We start from the raw sequence: 24,559 nt of genomic DNA, 5'->3' as shown, positions 1-24,559 counted from the left end.
ATCCAGCTTCTTATTATATCATTCACTTAACCTTAATTTGCTTTAAGTTTACACATGAAACCTATCTAATAGGAACACTTTACATGAGTGTACAGTACAGTATACCGGCATTGTAACGGCATTGTACCATTGCTTTGGCCTGTTGTCCGTCAACACAGCCCACACTAACAATGTCTCAAAGGCATTTCCCACAATAAATAAGCAACTTGAGCCTGAGTTCAAACAACCTGGGTCAAGTCCTGGGTCGGGTAGGGGGTATGTGGTGTGGTGGGTGGGGGTTTCAGCTAGCTGCATGTAACTATGGCTCCAGCAGTGTCTGACACATTTACAGTGAATATCATTGTCACCCCACATGGGAGCCTAGTTTTGCAGGGTCAGACGTGACTGCGGCGCTTTCTGTCAAGAGTACTTATGTGGAGACAACTTGTTGACGTTTTGGTATCGGATTGCACTTAAAACGGACCACAAACACAGTTGGCTTCACTGAAACACATCTGGTCAAAACTTGGTGAAAGTGACACTCAACACGATGGCTGTTTACTGTTACAAAAAATCAGCACAGCTACTTTGTTATCCATCTTCACAAATCATTAAGTTGAACGTCAAATGCGGTTAGCACAAATGAATCATTCAGTTGTACATTCAGGCTAGATTTCCCCCAAGTGTGAAATAAATAGACAAGTGACAAACTTTCCTTACACAGTGAACAAGCGCTGCAGGTGCAGCACGGAAGCTTTGTGATTTGTACTTTGTGCTTTTTAAGGTTTTAGCAGTGAGTATTGGTTAATAGTGCCCTTTCCTTTACTAAGCAGACATAATCCCCTGATATGCATGTGATGTGTACATCATACATTTGACACTGCATTCTATTTACATGTGCATTTAGTCTTTTAGTAGACACTTTTAATTCTAAATGAATCTAAGTTCAGTATAGGTATTCATTGCCATTTTGGATCCTGTGATCTTGGTGTGGTTAGTTATCTCACTGTTGCTTTTCCATCTTCCATAAGGCTGTCAAAGTTGAAAAGTGATGCAGATGAGAGGAGATGAGAGCTAATTATGTTGTCTTTCAACAACCCTCATCAGATAACAACACCATTTTTGACACCACACAGACTCAACTCGCAAAGTAATCTTCCACACACCTTTCTGAAACCTGTTTTCTATTCTAAGTGCAGACCAAGACCCTGATGTTGAGTTTTACTGTCTTTGCCTGGAGCATAGAGGCTAAAGTATGACCACACAATGTGGGGGAGTTTACATATAACTGTGATGCACTCCCTTACACCTGTCATTTATTGTGGAGGAATGTATTACGAGCAAACTGCTATTACTGTAAATAAGTAGCAACTGATATTCCTGGAGGGAGAGGTTTGGAATGGGACTTTACAGGGAAAGGTCGGTGGAGGAATAAGGGGCATGTAATTAAGGAAGGACTATGATCCTGCAGAGAGATAGAGAAAGACAGGACAGAGGGGAGGGCAAGTGATAGATAGAGAGAATGAGATCAAGGTGAAGAGGAATAGGCAAATGGATAGAATGGATAGACTGAGGAATTGTGACAATAAAAAGAATAAATGAAGGCAAGCGGGAGATAGAATAAGAGATATAAGGAGAGACAGGCAGACAGACAGACAGACACAGAGAAGGAGATAGAGGATGGTGAGAGTGTATCAATGGGACTGCGCCCACACACTGAGCAGGACAAGAGAGTAGAGGAGGAGAGAGTGAGAGAACGAACGAGGGACAGCAAGAGAGAGCAAGAAAGCGAGAGAGAGAGAGAGACAGAGAGAGAGAGAGAGAGAGAGAGAGAGAGGACCAGTGGGAGTGCACCCACACACTCAGCAGCTGCTGTGGGCAATCAGAGTCAGGCGTCAGATTTCCACACCCGAGATGACTCAGCTCATTCCTACACCCTCTCTATCTCTCTCCTCCACACACACACGCACACACACACACTCCCTCTCTGCTACATACACACAAACAGACTCACACCTCTCGCACAGACCTCTCTTTCTCTCTGTCTCTAGCTTTCTCACAAACATGCACACAATCACTATCTTCCACACATACACTCCCTCCCACTTATACACCGATACATACACAATCTACAGCTCTCTCACTCTTTTTGTCTCTCTCACACACACACACACACAAACACACAGTCTTTCACACACTCTCATTTGCTTCTGACGCAGCTGACAGGCCCCACATGTCAACTCATCTTACCAACCACTTCTCAGCTTGTGTTCCCTTCCCTACAACCTCAGGCTGATTTCCTGGCTTCCGCCACACGTCTTCACTGACCCCCCCCCCCCCCCCCCCCCCCACCCACACACACACACACAACTCAACCCCCCACTTTCGTCTATTCTACCACCACTACCACCTCCTCATTCCAAGATGTCGCTTCCAGTTTGTCTTTCATTTTTCCTGCCAAAGATGGATGACGGACAAAATTTTCCCACAACTATTAGGCTACAGGCTGCCATTCTGGTCCCTTCTGCGTGTGTGTGTGTGTGTGTGTGTGTGTGTGTGTGTGTGTGTGTGAGGCCCTTCATAGTCCCACTGCTGACAAGTGTGAGCCCAGCCACTGGTCACTGCCTCAGAGGCTTATGCTGCGATTCGAGGCGCCACTGGTCTCTGCTGGACAGAGGCAGGACAGTCGTACTGTCTGGGCTGCTACTAATATGAGCTACTGATCCGGTAATAAAGGTTGGGACGGCTTCCCGAAACGACTGGCTGACGAATCCATAGCAGATTAGGAGTCATTAAGACTTTGTGTTGATTAGAATAAACAGCTAAACAGTTATTTGAGTCACTGTGGCTGTGGATGAGGTGTGCCCTGTATGTGTGTGGGAGGGGGCATTTGTGAGTGTGGGGAATGGACTGTTCATATGGGTGTGCAGTCCTGAATCTTTTGTGCAATGAATTGAATGTTTAGTGTGTAGATAATAATTATTATTATAATTATTATTAGTAGTAGTAGAAGTAGTATAATTTTTATTTAGATTTTTTTGTAAAAATCTAAATAAAGATTAAAAAATAAAGAGTACAAAATTAGTCTACTGACCATAAACAGTTTATAGGAGAGTAAGAGTCTTGGCCAGCTTCCCTGACTAAGTGTGGGTGTGTGTGGGTTAGAGCGCACGTATACACTGTTAGTGTGGGTAAGGCTGAGTATGTAGTATGTGTGTGTGTGTGTGTGTGTGTCTATGTGTGTGTGTGTGTGTGTGTGTGTGGGTGTGTGTGTGTGTATGTGTGTGTGTGTGTGTGTGTGTGTGTGTGTGTGTGTGTGTGTGTGTGTGTGGGTGTGTGTGTGGGTGTGTGTGTGTGTGTATGTGTGTGTGTGTGTCTATGTGTGTGTGTGTGTGTGTGTGTGTGTGTGTGTGTGTGTATGTGTGTGTGTGTGTGTGTGTGTGTGTGTATGTGCCCGCATGCTTGTGTGTGTGTGTGTGTGTGTGTGTGTGTGTGTGTGTGTGTGTGTGTGTGTGTGTGTGCGCGCGCGCGCATGCTTGCTTGTGTGTGTGTGTGTGTGTGTGTGTGTGTGTGTGTGTGTGTGTGTGTGTGTGTGTGTGTGTGTGTGTGTTCAAGAACAGGATAGTGCAGACATGTATCTGGGTGGCTGCGTGGACCCATCACCTCCACTGTCTAAGGTTAGTAGCAGGTTTGTTACTGTAAGCCTGGGGCCCCAGCGTGTGACCTGCCCCTCATAGTGCCAGCTAAGCTTAGTCTTGACAGACACGACATCCAAACAGCCCCATTAGAGAAAGCCTATATCTGCAGCCCCACTGGACAATACACAGTGACACCCGGCTACCCGTCCACTATCGCCGCCTGCCGCCTCGTAATTGGCCTGTTGGCACGTCGCTCTTATTTCACCTCGTGTTCCCCCCTGCTCGCATTTTCCCCCAGAGAAGGGCCACGGAGTCATAATGTCGGGTTGTCTCCGGGGATCGGGGCATTAGAGTTGGATGATGGGCGTATTTTCTATAGTGATGACAATGTGCAGTACCTAATAGGGTGTCAGATCACAGGGGTAGGGGGCAGTTATAGCTGAGGGGCAGTAGATATAAACTGTGTAGAAGCAACCTTGTTAGTCATGTACATATATCCCTAAGGCCAGCCACCTCCGCAGGTGGTTACTACCTAACACATAGCATCTAGCTGACAGACTTCAGCAGGAGCTCAGAAACATCTGGGTTTCCTTGAGCAGCGAGGGTGGAGAGGGTGAGGTTAAGGGGCATGCGGGGTGGGGGTGGTGAGGGAGTAACTAAAAGGCAGTCCCTAATGCCGGGGTCGGGGGGGTCGAGATGATGCTAACACGTTTTGGGACCCAGGCACTGAAAGAATTCCCATGTCCACACTCCATAAATCCACTGCGGGGGTGTCTAGAATTAGCCCGAGCTAGCCATGAGCTTGGCCATCCAGAGGGAGGGACACATAGCCCTGGTGGCAGAAGACTCTGGAACGGACACAAGCCAGATCAGGGCCAGATCTGGCCCAAAGCCATCTTTTCTCATGACGCATAGTCACACTGACGGATGACTGCCAGATGGGAATGAGCTCAGGGAAATGCTGTTAATATGGTTTTGCTACATGCCAAATTGAACACAATGGGTACATAGCAGCAGATGGTAGCATCAATAGCCATAAGTTATGTGCAATATCAAGTCTTAGATAAACTGATCAAAGTAAACACACACACAAAAAGTGAAAGTACTAATTAATACAATTCATTTGTTGCCCAAATGGTTTCAGAGCCAACTGTTCTCTCCCATTACAACAAGCTTTATGTTCAAGAACTGTGCAAGATCAGGCTAGCAGGCTAGCAGTGTCTTACTCTCCAAGTGAGGAGACTCCCCTCTAAGGATGAAGAGTGAATCTAAAGCATACGTTCACGTATGCATACATTCATCTGTTGCAGACATTGTGCTGAGCTATGGTGCTTGAAGGGAGTCGGGTGTCATCACAACCACACTGTTCACTTTGAAGTGTATTATTGATGAGAGGATGAATTACATACTTCCACACCCCGATTTCAAACAGGACACTGCCAGATGGTCGGGAGATAATCTTAGACAGAGAAGCATGAAACCCATGACAAACTTTGACATTCCCATTTAACGATGGTACATCTTTTATTATCAGAGTGAAATTAAGGAGACGTTGCGTAAAATATGATACCGTCTGTCTGGGAAAGAAAACTATTTTTACTACTCAAATTCTTTGCTAATTACTTGTGACTGTGTGTGCCAAAGAAAGAGTACAATTAAGAAAACATGGGATGCTTCATAACATTAAAATATCAGATGTATTGGCTTTGATAATGTGCTAATAATCAACTTTATAAATCAACTTTGGAAAATATAAAACTATAAAACTATATAAGATTTCAGTGAAATCACCTCCAATTCCAATTTATTCATTCCAGCAGTGGCATAGAGCTTTCAAAACTGCATCTGTTTTGCAGTTTAAAAGCATCAGCCTTTTCAAAACAGTAAAGTAATCAGTATCTCATCAATTAACAGGACACACCTTTGAATTAGGGAATGAATACCCTATTGGGAGGAAAGTAACATGTGACATTGTCTCTGTTCGTGAACACATGTATGTTTTTAATAACAGGTCAGTAACGGTTATCAAAGTGCTGTTTTTTGAGCCCCCAACTGCCGTAGAATTGCAACATGATAACCCTAATATCCACTGCACTTCCATACTGTTATAAGAATATCCACTGCACTTCCATACTGTAATAAGAATATCCACTGCACTTCCATATGGTTTTAAGAATGGCACTTGGAGTTTTCACATTTCTATTAGCTTTCCAGGGCCCATGCATTGGGACGAGGTACGGCACAGCTGTCTGTGTGTGTCTGTGTGTGTGTGTATGTGTGTGTGTGTGTGTGTGTGTGTGTGTGTGTGTGTATGTGTGTGTGTGTGTGTGTGCGTGCGTGTGTGTGGGTGGGTGTATCTACATGGTCATCAAACACAAGACACACATCATGACATGAGACACACAACAGGAGTTTGGGGTGTCAGGATAGCTGAGTTTGGCATGCTTGAGGTTGGCACCCAACAGGTGCTCCACAACAGGTGCCCACCTGCCAATCTGGCATTCTGGCTGACACATTTAGATATATAGGAATCAATTTGCGAGTATAATTTTGTGTGACTGTGATCAGTATCTACATGGGTATGGATGTGTTTTTGTGTGCATGCAATTAGTGAATCAAAAGATATGCTGCAAGTATATGAGTGTGTGTGTGAATATGTGATAAACACATTTTCCACTCCTCCTACAACAAGATAACGGAGCAAAGTCTTACTTAAGTCTTACAAAGTCTTACATTAGCCTTAATCTCATGTACAGTACTAGAGATATATATATATGTGTGTGTGTGTGTGTGTGTGTGTGTGTGTGTGTGTGTGTGTGTGTGTGTCTGTCTGTCTTTGTGTGTTTTTGTGTGTGTGTCTGTGCTTGCTTTGCTAAGGTGAAAGATTTAGGATTTGGTGCATTAGACAGTTCTGGAAATGACAGCCACTCAAGCGAAGCTTCCTTCCATTTCTGAGATACATATGTAAGGCAGTGTGGGAAGTGAGTATGCATGGGGGGGGGGGGGGGGGGGGGGGTTGGTTGCTCTCTCTCCCATGCGAAATATTATCCAAGCGTGCAAGAAGCGCCGAATTTTTGCGTGGCCACAGAGGATCGGAGGAATGCAGACTAAGAATATTGCTCTTCATGTGAGACTGTGAGAGGTTCAGAAGCGCAGCACACGTGTGCGCCCGTTGAATGAGCCCATCGGATATCACTTTGAATGCCCCAGCGTCAGCGGTGGACAGTTTTAAACTGCGCAACGCCACTCAGGAGAGTGTGAGGGATTTAAACAGCTCTTACATGACAGCAACACTTTGTGGGATTGACAGGACGCGCTCTGCACGCACCATGCACCTACTCAATACGAAGGCATTAAGACTTCACGTACACACACAGAGACATACACACACTCAAACACACACACATATACACACAAGTACAGAAAAAAACTACAAACATACACATTCAAGCTTATCATGGCACACACACACACACACACACACACACACACACACACACACAAATTCACAGGACATACACACTGCAGTACAAACCTATTCAATGCTAGGGCTTAAGGGATGACAAGAGAAACATATATACTACTCATTCTTCACTCAAACACATATCATATGAATTCTTCCTCCTCACTGACATACTTTCTCTCTCTCTATCTCTCTCTTCTGAGTTCTAAGAGGACAGCAGGGAGATGCACACTTACGTGGCCGGCCTGCACCATGTCAGAGATATGAAATACAGCAGGACGAGAGGCCTACTGGTAGCCAACCATCAGCAGCATGTCAGAGGCCCACTTATCGCCCCGATATGGACTGGGCCGCGCCACCCCGAGGCCAGGCCAGGGGCCAGAGTTTGGGCACAGCCGCAGCCTCACTCCACTGCTGCTCCACTCATCCCTTTGGGTTTTTTTCTCCCAATCCTTTCCTCTGCACTCAGAAATGTAGCTCATACTTGTCCACGGTCACTTCAGCACCATGCCACTCAGTATCACGCGCAAACACACACACAACACACACACAAACACACACACACACACACACACTCACACACACATATCTCTAGCAACGTACATGAGAGTGCCAGTGCACTAATTACAACATCACTGAACAAAGTAAGACTTTGCTCTGTTATCTTATTGTAGGGGAAGCGGAAATGTCTCGTACTATCTGATTACGGTTCACAAAACTACACAAAGCATCATGATGAGTATGAAACCAATATGAGAGGAGGTTCAGAGATTTAAAAATGTCAAAATCAACACAAATTAAATTTTAAAAAAAGACAGTGACGCATTTCCTGGAAGACTTAATGGTTGAATAGCCTTGGGGCAAGCAGCAGCACCACATTTGGGTCTTTGCTTACAAGGACCGGGGTTGGATTCTGACCCGTGGTCATTGCCTGTTCTCACCCAACCTCTCTCTCCCACTCACTTCCTGTCCCTCATAACTGCCCTATCTACATAAAGGCAAAGGTCTAATGAGAACACACACATACATACACACAGCCACATAAATACATATGCCAAATGTGTGTTCATATAAGCACGAAAGCATGCACGTATTCACGCACGCACACACACACACACACACACACGCACACACACACACACACACACACACACACACACACACACACACACACACACACACACACACACAAAGTGAACAATATATATACAGGACATCACATATATATATATATATATATATATATATATATATATATATATATATATAATGCCTTCATAGATCAGACCCCTTCACTTTATATTTGATTTTTGTTGCCTTCTTATGCTAATATTATTTACATATTTTTTCCATAATGAATCTACACTCAATAAGGTGAATATAATACTGACATTTTTTGCTGCATCATAACTGAAGATGAAGAAAGTGAAGGTGGAATGGAATCCAGAGAGAGAGAGAGAGACCTGTTGTCGAGTACATTTTTCCTTTCTATGGTGTGACCTACAGTAATCTGGAATCTCAGTGTCAGAGATCAGTTTACACTCAGTGGTTAGTGCTTTATCATCCCAACACCGCGCTGCTCTGATGGGTCAATCAAGCCTCAGGACACAGGGCTGGTCAACGCAAGTGAGGGGTGTGCCCATTCATACTGCCCACTCATTTTACAGTGTCGGCAGCACTATGATCACATGTTTACTGTCACAGCAGGTTGGAAGTGGAGCCAGTGAGGAATATGAAGGCAAGCTGAAGGTTTTTTTTTTTTTATAGGTTTGGGTCCAATGCTCCTGTAGCAGTATGTGAAAACAGGACAGCTCGTCCTGCATGAACGGCCTTTTGTGACTGTGCCACCTGGCCTGGGTTTGGAGAGTCAAGCCAATGCTTTAAGCCATCAACTGCATTCTGAGCATTATGCACTATGATCACATGTTTAAGGCATGTTTACACGTACTCCTCTAAACGCAAACACACACACACACACACACACACACACACACACACACACACACACACACACACACACATACACCTATCCACATGTAAGCTATTATAAAATATAGCACCACCTCCCTGATGACTATACACAAGTGTACACATCATGTATACAAAAGCATTTCTGTTTCATTGTAGACATATGTTCTGAGGATATTTTAAAGTTGCTCAATGCTGACAGCAGATTTCAAGCCTCATTGCATCACATGTTCCAAAGCACAGATCGAATTGAGCAAGAGAGGCAAGAGAATTGATGCCCTTGGTGACAAACTGGGACACCTCCAGTCATGGTCGCGTGTGGGCGATGCTGTGACGCACTGCTTGCTGGCAAACACCAATCCATGTGAACTACCTGCTATCTCTCTTGGACCTCCAGCAATGCAATCAGTCATCCAGAGGGAGGTAGGGAGAGGGAGAGAGAAAGAGAGGGAAAGAAGGAAAGAGAGGGGGAGAGAGAGGGAGGGGGTGAGAGAGAGAGAGAAAGAGAGAGAGAGTGGGTCATGAGCAAGGGCAGCAGACCCCTATCTATCCTTTTTCCAGAAGCACAGGCAGCCATGAAGCCGCTCGCCCGTTCCCAAACACATGCCTTAAAGAGACATCCATCAAAGAGAGGGGTCTGTGCGCTCGTAAATGTCACAAACATCCCAGAGCTAGTACACAGTCCCAAGCAGTCACATAGCAGCAAACAGAACAAGGAAATAAACTATTACTAGTCATCCTAATCGTCCTCTCAACACTGTATCTATTGTAATGAATGTTCTCAAACAGCTCGATTCAAGGATGCTGCTGAGGCTGGGAATGGCATTCATCAAGATGGACAAAACCAGTGCAGAGGTACGGGTCAGGTCGGGTCAAGTTGGCTTCATAAAGGACGTCTTTCTCTCACAGCGCCCACACAGTAGGCACGCTGTTCTCACGGCTGGCGCCTGGACTCGCTGGTGTGGCGATTCGGGCTGGACAGCCATCAGTGGTAGTGCCGGCATGTCGCAAGTCTGGCCCCGGGCCCTTGGGCATACAGGGGAAGGGGGGGGGGGGGTGTTTGCTGACAGGTACTAATACGAGCACGGGGCCACCGCCCTATCTATGCCACTAATGAGCACCTCAGAGGACAAGATGGGGGGGGGCTGAAACAGAGAGGGGGGGTGTGAATGGTCTTTGGGTTGTGCAGGGCAAGGAGGAGGGCAAATCTTGGCCCCAGAGCTCCCTCACGCACCCCTTCCTCGTCTCAGTGAGATGTCTGAGTCTCTGGTTCGGCCTGAGGAGGCCCAGACAGGCTTAAGAGTAAACAGGATCCTTCTCTGCTGGACAGTATGGAGGATGAAGCTGTCAGCTCTATAAATATTGACAGCCCTTAGTAAAGGGGGATTAATTGAAAACAAAATCAACATGACCCCACTATAGCAGACTCCAATTCTACGTAGAACCCATATGCTTCTTTAAAGTTTCTAGCCTTAATTTAAAGGTTCTAGATCCATGTTTTCTGGTACGGCTAAGGAACTTGTGATAAGAACGATGAACAAGAAATCCAGTAAGGCACGTTTGATTGCACTCAGTAAGCAGCAGTAAGCATAAAATGACTTATTTTAAATATCCCTATGAATCGATTAACAACTATATGCTTGTTTGACTATTTTTTGCAGTTCTAGCCTTCATCGGAATTTCAGTCAGAATCATCAATCGTCCTGCATGAACGGCCTTTTGTGACTGTGCCTCCTGGCCTGGGTTTTGAGAGTCAGGCCAATGCTTTAAGCCATCAACTCCATTCTGAGTATTTAGAGAATACGTGGTTTCTGGTTCTACTGAAGAACCTGTCATATGAATATTGAAAAAAGAAATCCACTCCTCCTTCCTTCCTAATAAGAGATACAACTTAATAAAATTACATGTAAAGCAGAGTATAGGCTATATAACTCAAGTGTGCATTGTTGTGGCAACCTATACCTCCCACACAGACTGCACAAAACTCCACTTACGCAGATCTAGCAATGAGCTTCATAGACACATGTATACATGCACCTTATGCAAATGTGGCCGTCTCACGTAACCAGGCAGAGAGAAATGCAGACATGCACATACACACACATACACACACATCCCAGAATAGGTTGGTGATGTATAAAGATACAGAGCCAGGTACTATGCTTAGCTTGCAGGAGGACTGGAGTAAATATGATGCTAACCAGAGTTGTCTGTCTGTCTGTCTGTCTGTCTGTCTGGTTGGCTGTCAGACTGGTTGTATGACTTTTATATCTATCTCTCTGTCTCTTAGCAGCCTACATGTTTAGTGATCGCTATTTGCTCTCATGCTCTAAAGCCTCAACTACTTCTTCATTTGAAATGTATGTTTACAAAGTTTTATAAATTTCATATATACTGTATGTGTGTGTGTGTGCGTGCGTGCGTCTATCTGCCTGTACAGTATGTCTGTCTCACACAAATTCCTGATGCCAAATGCCAAATAAACAGAGGACGCCCCAAGAGGTGATGATGGCGGCTGAGTGATTGTGATGTTGGCTCTGACGGCCAGATGAAAAGGAATTCCTTACTTCATTGGACAGGATCTTACAGATGAAGATCCAGGGAGTTGACACTCCAAAGCTCCGCAAGAGAGGGAGATTCACTCTACTCCACTATTTATGTACTTTGCATGTCAGAGCGTTCCATACCATGATTAATGATATTCCACACGCACACATACACACACACACACACACTACAGAATCACATATTTTGATAGGCCTATAGTGAACAGCATGTAATCATCATGTCACAGCATTAGAAGAGAAATACTGAATTCTAATCTAATCCTTAAGATTTGATGAGCCTAGTTGGTATTCCAATATTTCTTCTGTAACTTTCAACTAATTTCTTTTTAATACAGCCCTCTAAATAATTTAATAATTCAATAAATAGTTCCAGGCAAGAAAGGAATAGTGAATGATCAAAAGTATCCATAGTTTTGAAAGGCTACATGCAGGCCTATTGAATAATAAATAATAGGTTGCCACTGATATACAAGGAAAAGGTAAATGTACAACACAACAGACAAAAAAGAAAAAGGAAATAATATCAAATTACTAAAAAAGGAATTATGCAGAACATCATTAGCATGATTTGAGACATGAGAACATACTTTCCAACTTCAATGCCTGTTATATTTGGCTACAGCCTCCACTGTTGATGGCATGCCTATTTGATTTAAAATCGTTCTTCATATTTCAATTAGTCCAAAAGCTAGCTAATTTTGCATATGGTTCTGTAGCTTACTTTCAGCAGCTGGTTGAAGTGGGCTAATGTATTTTCAACGTGCGCAGCGTTCTTATGCAATTGTCGCTCTGTATACCGTTAACATGGGTAACCTAACAAGCATGCGTACTGGTCGTGCTCGCTATTTCTACAGATCGCATCTCCCAGTTAATCCTGTTGTCATGCTATCGCCTTGTTTTAGTTAAGTGTACTGCTGTGTTGCCTTGTGTTTACATGATGTGGATGACTTACTAACTACCCACTAAGAATTAAAGATCTAGCAGAAGGCTAGATGCGGTCGGAGAGCTGGTACCAAACAAGAATTCCCTTGAGAGACAGAGATGTTTTGTAACAATATTAAATGTATAAACTAATACTATATATGAATGTCTAAACTAATACTATATTTTGAATATAGGATGATTTTGATTCATTTAAAATACAGGCAACACAGGCATGGTTTTGATTATATTTAGAACTTGAAGTAAGAAGTCAGGAAAGAATGCAGAAAGTTGTCAGTCAAACTTGAGTATAGGCAACTGAGTTTCAATTCTGACAGGTCAGGTTTACTCATGTTTATGTTCAGCGAATAGTGAAACTGACGTTCAACGGACAGCGTGCATGAGGTGGAACTGAGTTGATGAACTAACAACTGTGCAGGTGTTCAGAATGTTTACTGCTCTAAAGCAAATTTCTCTTTAAAGAAAACATACTGCCAATGGCAATGAGTCAACCCTGAAGTTCAAGACCCCCTGCTTGAAACTTAACTGCCCAAGCACTCTTTCCGCCCACACACACTCCAAACACAACGCATGCCTTTGGCTCGAGACAACCAGAGCGCGCAGAAAAAACAACACCACAAACGGTGAACTCGCTGTCTGTTACCTTGTCCAGTCAAAAAAGTGATTTCCAAAGAACCCAGAAGTTAGCCGGGTCGTTGGTCTTCTTTCAAGCCTTCGCTGAGAACGTTTCCCCCCCTCTCACAGTCAGTCCCCGCAGCAGGACAGCTGTTGCTTACGCATGAGCGTCTTGAATGAAACCTGAGATCTGTCACAGGTAGAGTGGATCATCACTTCGTTCAAACCTGTGACACTGCTCATCAACACGCATTTTATTAAAACCAATCAGAGAATATCGTTAAACGATAGTTATCTATGCATAGTCTAAGGACAAATAAAATTCGAAAATTTTCGGCATGGATCTTGCGTGGTTTTCGCTCTAGCGTGGTTACGGAGAACATTCAAGAATGTGATTTAAAACTTCATAGGCCTACTAACCTGTAATTTGTTTGCTTTTGATAATGGTGGGAAATATATTCTAACAGACACAGTGGGGAGATTCGTCAAAACAGTCAAAATAATCAAAGACGACAGTCAAAAACACCATTGCTTTTGTAAGACGCAAATTATTTATGAATCTTGATTAGCCTAGGCTCCAGTTATTTAAAAACAGGCTGTAGTGTATTGACATTGAGCGCTATAGTTGAGTTGCTTTGAGTACGTGTTGGTGAAGTGCTGAGAATGACACCGCCGGTCAATACTCCTGACACCTGCGGTGTGATGTATCAGTCGTCCCCAGCATCTAAAAGCAGTATTATTTACGAGGATTCAAACTTAATGTTTGGACAGGGACTAATCTTAACAAAAGCATGACATGTGCAAAACAATATAATAATACAATAATATATTTTTTAAGCAACTTTATTTTTATTTATGTGATTCATAAACTGTATTCATATTTTTAAAGCAGTGATCTCATTAAAATGTGTATTAAATAAAATGAATTAAATCATGGGTTTTATTATCTTGTTCTATTTAGAGACTACAGTATGTTCAGCATGTTTAGCTACACATAATACACAGTATTTATACTGTGAAGTTTCATTCTGTAATTTCATGTTCTCTATATTACACATACCAATACAGCACAAAAACACACACTCATCTTTATCACATACTTTATGATCTGTTCAGCACAGTGGCTTTTCACACAACCACCTCTCCCTTACATACATTCACAGACTAGCCTGTACACACACTCACAAACTCCCCCCAATTGCCGGACATATTTGGGCCTGCGGTGATGAAACTGTTCATTCAGAGCGCTCTATTTGCAGAGGCGATTCGTTATTCACTCGAGGCGCCTGGTGACTCGACGTGGTGACATGACCTGGGTGTGATGTGGAGCAATTGATCCACAGCACATCTGTAAATCTCTAGACTATGTCAAGCAACTCTAATAGTTCTCTATGTCACTGTCTTTTTCGGTTCTTCAGTGCCTCTCTCTTTCTTCCCTTTGCTCTTTCTTATCTCTCTCATTGCTTCTCCCATCTCGCGTCTTTCCCACTCTCTCTTTCCTCGTCTTTCACACCCCCCTCCTCCTCCTCCTATTGGTCCCTCTACCTCTCTATCTTTCTCCTTGCTCCTCTCTGTCTATTTCTCACTTTCACCGTCTCCCTCTCTCTCTCTCTCTCTCTCTCTCTCTCTCTCTCTCTCTCTCTCTCTGTTTCTCTCACTCCTTCTCCCTGCCTCTCTCTCTCTCTCTCTCTCTCTCTCTCTCTCTCTGTCTCTCTCTCTCTCTCTGTTTCTCTCACTCCTTCTCCCTGCCTCTCTCTCTCTCTCTCTCTCTCTCTCTCTCTCTCTCTCTCTCTCTCTCTCTCTCTGTTTCTCTCTCTGTTTCTCTCACTCCTTCTCCCTGCCTCTCTCTCTCTGTGCCAGAACACAGCAGTGCTCCTCAGGCCGATAGCAGCAGCAGGAGCAGCTGAGGTGTAATATAATCCCATCACCCACTATCACCGTGGCTGATGATGCTGCCATTTCCCTCTGCAATGAGCACACGTTTCTCAGAAGGACACGAAGGGGGCGGTCTCTCCCGGATGCACCAATGACACCTGTCACTCACAGACAGCAGAGGACAGGGAGGGAGGCCACATTTTATCAGCTTGGTCTGCCGGGCAGTTCATGCTGAGTGAAAAGTCGAGAGATTGAAGTGTAACGGGAGTATCTGTGTTTACGTAAGCATGGAATGCCATTAGCTGTTTGCCAGTTACTGTTGGCGACATGCGAAGTATGAGGGTGGGTTGCAGGGTCAGTCATACCACTTTGGTGCCCTTGGTAAGGTTTTGGACTGAGGACTAAGGTCAGAGCTGGCTTAGGAAGTCTCTGCTCGGAAATGTGCACACATACACCCACACACACCACCCACATACACTCTAACCACCGAAAAACAGCATCCCTGGTGTTTTCGTGGGGATAGAAGTCACTCACACAGCTTTTACCAGGAGGTGGCCCAGGAAGGTGGACTTGACAGTGGCAGTGGATTGCTCTAAGATGCTATTAGTTGTTTTGTCAATTACTGCTGGCCTAGCAGGTCACGAGCCTGGCACAGAAGCTTGCCATCAGATTCATCTGGGGTGCTAAGGCCCAGGGCTGCCATGCTGCTGGATGCCTGAGGAGATGAAGTAGGCAGGCTAAATAGGGCCATGTTGTCAACCACACGAAGACTAGATGTTAAACTCTTTGGACGTCACGTTAACACAAAATGTAAGCCATGTAGAGATAATGTACAATGTGCCAAAATGGACAGGTTGTAGACTGGATGCTAGTTAAGTTGTGATGTTACCAGAAGAAGGATCATTAATTACATAGTCCAGTCACTTTGGTGTTGTGGTCTTTACCTCCAAATTAGAATGATATCTCTAGAGTTTTTGCAAAGTCTTTATGTAGACCTTTTTAAGTACTCTTCAAAGCCAAGAACCATTTTATTGTATGTGGCATGCTACACTTTCAAGTATTCATATGTATTGCAGTTGTAGGCTATATCATTTGTGTATTTTAATTGAAGTTCATCTTAGAGTCACAAAATAAATAGAACTAATGCATAGAACATATCTGTAATTCTGTGAAGCTAATGCTCATAGAACAGGCTCATAGAAAAGAAAGTCAACCATACAAGTGCCACTATTAAACCAACACGCTGGATTCAAAATGATAATTTAGCTGTGCTAGGCTTGGGTTTGTCAGTATGATTAGTAGTAATCTAATGTGTCAACAGCTAAATCATTCCTGCTAGAACATTCTCATTCACATATCCAACACCTGTTAGGACAGCACCTGTTTATCTTCATGTCATTATTTTCCTTCCAGCTCAACCTGGTGGTTGTTTTTGGTATTGCACTGAAATGGATAGCACTGAACCAACAAGGCTTTTTTGAAACAAAAGCTCAATATCCTGGATATCTTTTGATAGCCCGCAGTTGTTTTGGTAACCTGTATACAATAAACTTCATTTATTTTATTTTATTGCTGTGGTCTAAAGAAAGTTGTTATAACCATCTGAATGCAATAATAAAGTTCCCAGTGACGCAGTCTACAAATCTTCCTTTTAGCCTTGGTGATTTGAGAAGATCCATTATATATATTTTTTTTTTCATTTTATATATTTCGTTTCATATCCTTTTATTCTGATGCTGTATGATTGTGCAAGTCACCTTTTCAGAAAAAGTAGGTTCCCTGTCTAAAAACCTACACAAGAAGATTAGTCATTTACATACAATGATAAACATTTACAAAATGAATTGCCACAGACATACTCAGAGAGAGTACCAACACTGTCAACTACCTTGGACTGAATAGATACTGTGGAATGTTCTGTATGTGGCCAGAGCACAAGGCAACTGCTTCTGTGGAGCCACACCTGGTTATAGAACCCTGGGGGATCTGGGAGGAAGTTCTACATGATGACACTGAAGCCGGCAAGGCAGTTTGACATGTCCGGGGCTGGAACAGCTCCCAGACCCAGCTGGTGCCCATGCCTTGGCCTGAAGCCGGTATGTGTGTGGGTGTGTGAGTTCAGTGTGTGTGTGTGTGTGTGTGTGTGTGTGTGTGTGTGTGTGTTTGTGTTTATGTATGGACTTATCTGTGTGTTTATGTATGTGTATAAGGAAGAGCATGTGTGTGAAGTAGCCTATGTTTGTGTTCACGCCTAAGTGTGTTTGTGTAACGGGATGTTCATCTGTGATGTGTGTGTTCATGTGCTATATGTGTGTGTGTGTGTGTGTGTGTGTGTGTGTGTGTGTGTGTGTGTGTGTGTGTGTGTACACGTGGGCATGCAGGTGTTCAGTGATATGATGGGCAGGCAATAATCGTTGGGATCAATGTTTGGCCGGACTGGATTGCATCCTCACACTGTATCACAACACAGCAGCTAGCACGGAGGAACGCGGCAGAGTGCGTAAACAAACCCAGCCCTTTCCTCCTGTCCTCCATTAGAGCGGTATGAATGAATGAGACGCAGATTCCCTTACAGTAGAAGCGAGGGCAACCGGGAGTCCCCCCAGACTGATGGATGCTGGGAATGACACGGATGGCGCCACAAGCGACTCAGGCAAGGGCACGTTGCCACCAGCAACCGCCGCTCTTGGGAAGCGGCCATGTTAAAAGATAAACTCATTTTAACTCTGAGCAGCCCATGTAACTGATGTTGGTTAACAACTCTGCCTGCATGACAGATCTATAGTCAAGACAGACTTGTTATAACAGTCAAATTGATGGCAAATGTATCAAAATGTTTATCTTACATCTATTAAAACTTTTATCATGCAAGAATTTTGTAAATCAATAACGTCAAATCTCCCCATGTACCACCCTTGCTCTATTTACAAAATTGTTGGTACTATATTGAGGTTTCAAAGGATCTTTCTGTATCTAAGTGACCCGTTTGTATGTGGTGATGCTAGTGCCACATGAGTGAATCTAGGGGTAGAATAACAGAATTGACAACAACATACCCATTTTGTGGTGTTCTCTGAAAGGTATTTCATGTCAGTTACTGCAACTTTAAGAGAGAGCACAGGGGTATCACTAACATGAAATCAGAGGGGTTAAAATGACCCTTGATAACCCTTCAATGGACACAGGTTTCTCAAAGGAGAAAACCAGAGAGGACTTGAGAAGAAAAGAAGAGAGAAAAATGATGATGAAATGTAGTATAATAGAATATTTATTCCTTCATCTGTGACTGTCTTGTCTTCATTCTGTATTAGGGAATTGGAGCCCATAATTTGTGACATGCAACTTGGATTCTGAGCCAACCAATGCAATTGTCACATTCTCATTGTTGAAGTTAACGGGATGCTTGTTGCTGGACTCGTCTCCACACTCAAATGTTTATCACCTGAAATCATGAAAGACAACTTTGCTGACACTTTTAGAGCTCTACTGCCCTCATGTGTTTGTGGTTGTCTCAGCAATATTATGACAGGATCAGATTTCAATATGTCACGCCTCTCAACATGTTCAGATTGTCAGATGTAAGAATAGTAAGGATACACTATCGGTATCATGCACGTACATGTGAACACTTAACTCAAGTTGTTCAGTCGTTCTGTACACAGTTACAAAAGAGTTCCTGAGTCATATTGCACCAGAAGAGGGCGCTAGATATTTGGAAGAGCAGAGAAAGAGAGGAAGTATTATAAGCCACACAGTGAGAGAGACACTGTGCTTGAGAATATGTGTACAGACTGAGAAGAATAGAAAGTGGTCCAAGTGGACTATGAAGCCAATCTATCAGTTCTACAAATACCAAAGGTATTACAATCAAATTAGATAATCAGTTCCATTGACCATTTTAAAGTATACATGATTGACAAGACTTGAAAATGATTGATTACTGATTATACTGATACTGTTAATATTTTTGTTAATCTGTCATTATGTATTGTCTCTCATCATGTCAGCTTTGTGAGGCTGTAGTAGCAATCTATGACTGAAAACAGTAGGCATCCTGGGAGAAACTGCATATGTCACTTAATAAGATTAAAGTGAAAGATCCTGAAAGATCCTGTCTGTGTGTGTGTGTGCCTGCATATTTTGAGGAAGACAGATCTTTTTCCTTCTTCACAGGACTTCACAGGAAACAGGAGGAGTGATCTCACCACTGCATCCTCACTACACTTATGACTTTCAATGCAGACATGCTTTTAAAAATACAAATACCTATGAAGTTATACAGTGGCAATAAGAATACATAGATAAAGAAAATGGAAGTAAAGTAAATAAAATAACTGGGCTGCATGCACTTGCAGGGTATTTGGGTTATCTTGTAAACTTGCTGGGGTACTGTATGCAGGACTTGTATAGCACACTGACATGGTCTGATGTTAAAATGGAAGTAAAGGTTCAAGGATGGAAATAAATAAATCCGTAATAACGTAGTGGGTCTCTGTGGGTTTACGGCCTCAGGCATATATCGTCTCATCTTTGTCCTTGCACCTGAGGGGCTAACCCTTTTTGTGGCTGCCAGTGCGGAGGCCCTAAGATGGCGGTGAGGGCGCGTGAGGTGCCCAGAGTGGACATCCATCATTGAGGGCTAACTGGGAGGAATCCTGGTGACAAGGGCCCGCAGGGGGCGCTGGAGAGTCAAAGCGCTGCCTGGAACACACAGGAGGAGCAGGACTCTGGAGAGTAGAGGAGATGAGAGAGGGAGGGAAGGAGAGGGAGGTGGCAGTCGACAGACCCTGAGTTGTCAGAATGGCTTATTTTCAGGCAAACGGATGGTGGTGGCTCTGTGTGTGCATACCTGCCTTACTTACCCGTGTGTGATGATGGTCAGTACTGGACTGGACTGGTCACTGGTGGGGTATATCTTTACATGCTAATGAGACGAGTTACTCTGGAGATGCCCACAAATAAAGGAAGATGTGAAAGAAGGTGCATGCACCCCAACCATCTATGGGTTTAGGAGCCCAAAAGCAACACATGCACATTAGTATTTATCAGGCTTAACTATGTATCCTTTTTTACACATACTGTATGACAGTGGAAGTATTTTGATTAACTGATATGGCTTAATAAGATTACATTCTAAATGACACAGAATGTGTTTACTGATGAGGACTTGTATGTTTAAAGAGCTGTTCAAAGATTCCCTCATCAGCTCAAATTAAAATCATCTTATCTTATATTTACATACAGGTTAAATGTGTAAAACAAGGAGTAGGGGCAATAGTGACTTAGGAGCTGTCTGAGTAGATGGCCTTCCATCTTCAGATGTTGCAGCATTCTGTCTGAACACATGTTGGCTCTAGAAAGTCATCAGAAATGGAAGGTTTTTTTTTATGTTAGAACATTTTTATTGAGATAACTGTGGTTATTTCATGTTTATATTGGTATAAGATATATGTTTTTGTTATATCACCTGTCATCTGCCAGCTGTGTCAAAATACATTCTGTGTTATGCCCAATAGCAGTAAAAAAAACATGGACAGCATGGTATCATGTACTAATGTTCTGAAATGAAGCTAAAACTGTATTGGTGAACCATTTTGGTAAAACTGCCAACCATTTTGGAGGAAGAGTCATTGCAGTAAGAGGTTTTTTGGGCTAGATCATGCACTGCAAACGTAAAGAGATTCAGGTGATCCAAAATTGTCAACTTCCAAGCCACCTTTGACAGAGCATACGTTGTTCCCTGTTCTTTATTTAACAGTTATTGGTTGTGGCAGATGATTTCGAACTCTGAAAGCGGTTATTAGCTGTTGATGTCCCATGCGTGTTTATATCATGTGCGTTTATATATTTTCTGTACTATGTACATGGTGCAAACACAGGAAGGGCCCACAGTTCCATGTGGGCCCCAGGCTCTGGTGACGCAGTCAGGAGAAAGTTTATCTACACTGAGCCTCCAGTGTGAAACTGAACACCGTTTCCATCTCGGCGTCTGCGGGCCAGAGTGGCGCGGACAGTGCCGGGGAGCAGGGTCAAGATGAAATGCCACTGTGGCAACAAGGGATCAAATCGCTCACTCTTCCACTCTATCTCTTGGTTTCCATTTATTTCTCTCTCTGTCTTCCTCTCTCTCTCTCTTGCTACCTCTCCACCTCTCTCTCATGTATTTGCCCCTTTTCACACCTCTCTTTCTCACCGTATTCACTCTCTATTCCTCTCCTTCTGTTTCAGTGTGTTTACTTCACCACCTCCTTGGCCATCGCTTTCTCCTCATTCACTTCTCTCTCTCTCCCTCTCTCCACCCCTCTAACACTGTACCACTATCTAACACCTCACCTGCCCTAATTTCAACTTTCCACCCTAGACATGGCTCAATTTAAGGAGAGCCCCTTTGCCACGTTCTTCAGGAGGATCAAGAAAAAGCCCCTGAGGATTTGCACCCTTGTCAGAGGAACAGATGCTGGAGAGGTCCTGAGTCTAATTAAGACCTAAACGAGAGTCTTCACACAAGTAAAACAAGCTTGAGAAATATCTGGCTAAGTGCGAGCAACCCAGGACTTGAGGTTGGTGGTGGTAGGCCAACATGATGCGGCAGGGATTGTTCAGTGGTTTGCAGCATGTCTCAGTTACTAGAGGAGTTACATTAAGGACTCAAGACAGAGCCAGACAGCTGTTGGCAGGCATTACCACAGACATTTGTTTCTCCTGGAGGAGTTTTATCAATGGAATGAGTGTGTCGATGAAGTTCATCTTCAGCTTGACCAGGATCGCTTATAGAGGAAGAGGGATATGGTCAGCATGTCTGTTGTGTTAACATTTAAACAGATTAAATGTAAATATCTCACCATGGCCTATAGGACACATGAATCTGCTCCCTGCTATCTCAATTCTATGATCAAGCTGTACATCCCAAACTGCCCACTGCGGTCTTCTGATGAGCATCTGTTGTGTCGACTAGCCATAAACGCTAGATCAAATTCAAGACTCTTTTCCTCAGTGGTTCCTTGTTGAATGAGTTGCCCAGTGCTCTCTGTTCCTGTGATAGTTTTGGGTTTTTCAAGAGGGTTCTAAAGGCATATCTGTTCAGCATGCACTGATAATTTAAGTAAAATTAAGCGTTTCTTATGAATTATGGTTTGTATATCATATTATAGTATTTATTTAATTTCATTGTTTGTTTTCATTAGGCTATAATTGCATTGACATTATTGTTTATTATTGCTATTTTCCTTAATGTAGTGTTATGAACTTTAATTTAATTTAATTTAAACTTTTTAATTTAACTATTGTGGATTTTTAATACAGAATTATTACTCTATAATTCTATAATAGTATTTCGTCATGTCTTCAATGAAGACCAACTGTTTACTGTGTAGGTCAGGCATAGGAGGAGGAGGATCAGTTCCCTAACTGAAGTAACTATGTGCAACAAAGCATGAGGAATAAGGTGGTGTAATAGCCAAAGCATCAGATCAGGGTAAGACACTCCTCCAAAGACAACTGCCATTCGGGTTGACTCTCGTATCGTATCGCCAGTGCTAAGAGTCCTAATAATGGTGATGACAGAGGGTACTTCACACCTTTGTGATGACATTCTTTATTTTGCCTGTGAGTTCCAGAAGTTCACCTCTGAGTTTCCAGACTGTTCTAGAGGTTCTGTTGTAAACATATATGTAAGTCCTAGCACTGTTGCTAACAGAGAAAAGACCTCCTAACAGAGAAAAGCCTCTGGAATCTTCCACGAGGAGTGGCTGTTTGTCTGTTTGAAAGGGAGGAGTCTGTTTGGGAGGTTGCGGGGTAAAGGAAGGCTTGTCTGGCCAGGGCAACAGGTGGTTGGGGGGGCTCCTTGTTAAACTGATTTAGGAGGGTGAAAGATTAGAAGCCTTGAAATGGACAGAGGCAGGGATAACAAAGCAAGAGGCAGAAAGCAGTCGGTGCTCTACACTTAAGGTTTGCACATAGACACAAAGATCATCATTATCGCTAACACTTAAGTGAGCAACAGAAGGGGACCACAGAGAGGAACATCTCAGTTTGACAAGAGCTTCACAACACCCTAACAGCACCCACAACACAGTACTCTATGTAGACATGCATGCCATTCGCGGCCTTGACCATGTCACCTCGGAGATTAACCTTATGTGTATGTCCCAGATGCTTACTGTGAGCAGTCACTATATGTCACTGCCACTGAAGGCCTAATGGACCATCTCTCAGTAGCCTACTCAGAAAAGGTGATTCACAATGAGGGGACAGGACCTGGTGCTTGAAGTGGTGGAAGGACATTTGGCCTGGAAAGGAACAACTGGAAAGAGGAGAGGTTGAAAGGGAAGGAGAGAAAGACCAGCCTATCGCTTTCAAACACATATATACATACATATACTGTACGTGCGCGCACACACACATACACATACACACACACATACACATATACATACACACAAACAAACAACACCATCAAAGGGGAGGAGAGAAAAATAAATAAGCAGAAAGGGAGGGACTCGTTGGGAGAGGGACTCGTTGGGAGTTCAAGATGTGGCGCATTTCATCCTATTTGGGGCAGTTGTGGCCTACTAGGGTTTCGGGCTTGTAACCGGAGGGTTGCTGGTTCGTTTCCCGACCAGTAGGAACGGCTGAAATGCCCTTGGGCAAGGCACCTAACCCCTCGCTGTCCCCTGAGCGCCGCTGTAGCAAAGCAGCTCACTGCACTGGGTTAGTGTGTGCTTCACATCACTGGGTGTTCACTGTGAGCTCTGTGTGCACTAATTCACGGATGGGATAAATGCAGAGACCAAATTCCTTGAATACACAAGTATACTTGGCCGAGAAACCTGATTTACGATTTACTATTTGCCAAATTACACAAGGACGAGCAGTGTGGTCAGGCAATGTGTTTCTTTTCTGGAATCCCTGTTTAACCTCAGAGTGACTCAGAGCACCAGTGTGGTCTACCGCTACCTCTCTAAATGCCCAAATGCCATCACACTCCTGTAACCATCTCAGCTACTCGACCTCCCTGAGTGCATATCTTCCAACACGACTTTGACAGATCAGACCAGCCTGGCATGGAGGAAGGGCTGAAGATTTAAAACACGTGCCTATAAAAAGATACAACCCCCCCCCCCCCCCCCCCCCCCCTCCAGCCTCTTGTGTATTGTCTGCACATCCTTAATTAGTGAGTTATTTTTCGCCATCCAAACCATCCTACGCCATCCTCGATGCTTCACAATAGGGGTTTCTGACCAGAATATTCATTCATAATATAAACGAGTTTTGGGACACTGATCTAGTTTGGGGATCTCCTTTGCGGTCTTGGGACATTTGTGTGTTTACCCAGTGTGTTTGTGTGTGTCTGTGTATATTTAAGGGATATTGCCCAAAGGACAGAGGCTCCCCATCACTCGTGACCCCCTGCTTCCTGTCCTTATAAGGCCAGAGGGGCCCCCCACCCTTGGGTCGATCCCCCGCCTCTACAGGGGCAGCTGATGGACAGTATAAAACTCAGGACAGGACTT

The 24,559-nt window shown here is 43.7% G+C and overlaps 1 protein-coding gene across 1 annotated transcript in view; it reads right to left on the bottom strand.

Moving 5' to 3' along the window:
• The window catches only part of LOC121705026 (sodium channel protein type 4 subunit alpha B-like), a 48,983-nt gene extending 35,638 nt beyond the window's left edge, over positions 1-13,345 (bottom strand). The window contains exon 1 of the mRNA XM_042085705.1: positions 13,201-13,345. The gene's annotated coding sequence lies outside the window, so the exon portion shown is untranslated. The remainder of the gene's footprint in view (positions 1-13,200) is intronic.
• Between the last annotated feature and the right edge of the window lie 11,214 nt (positions 13,346-24,559).

This window comes from Alosa sapidissima, chromosome 3 (assembly GCF_018492685.1).
Source record: "Alosa sapidissima isolate fAloSap1 chromosome 3, fAloSap1.pri, whole genome shotgun sequence".
In the NCBI taxonomy this organism is placed as follows: domain Eukaryota; kingdom Metazoa; phylum Chordata; class Actinopteri; order Clupeiformes; family Clupeidae; genus Alosa; species Alosa sapidissima.
Note: the sequence above shows the minus strand (reverse complement) of the source record. Positions and strands in the feature narration are given on the sequence as shown.